The 339-nt window shown below is 33.0% G+C and overlaps 1 protein-coding gene across 1 annotated transcript in view; it reads left to right on the top strand.

The window, feature by feature from the left end:
* LOC119587143 (forkhead box protein O-like) overlaps positions 1-339 on the top strand; it is a gene marked incomplete at its 5' end in the record, with an annotated part of 57,932 nt that overhangs the window by 2,661 nt on the left and 54,932 nt on the right.

The following is a 339-nucleotide window of genomic DNA, read 5'->3' as shown; positions in this document are numbered from 1 at the left end:
AGTTAACTAACCACTTTGCATTTCCTGAGACCCAGCTTTGCAACATTACCTACCACTAACAACCCCAATAGAAGATACCGCGAGGTTGCAATGCCTGGGAGTTGGTATTTTTTATATTTATTTTGTCTTTCTAGTGCATTTCCATTAGATTATGCACAGACATGTAACCCTTCAGCTTGGAAAAAAAAAATGAATGATAGATAATAGCTGATAACGTTTGATTTTTTTAATGTAGTATAGATAATATTGTGAAATGACCGATTAACTGGCTTGCATAATCTGATGATTACTTTGAAAACGTAGTATAAATTCTTTTCTCATAAGTCTGATTACATATGT

This window comes from Penaeus monodon, chromosome 22 (genome assembly GCF_015228065.2).
Source record: "Penaeus monodon isolate SGIC_2016 chromosome 22, NSTDA_Pmon_1, whole genome shotgun sequence".
In the NCBI taxonomy this organism is placed as follows: domain Eukaryota; kingdom Metazoa; phylum Arthropoda; class Malacostraca; order Decapoda; family Penaeidae; genus Penaeus; species Penaeus monodon.
The sequence above is the reverse complement of the archived record's forward strand: the minus strand, read 5'-3'. Positions and strand labels throughout refer to the sequence as shown.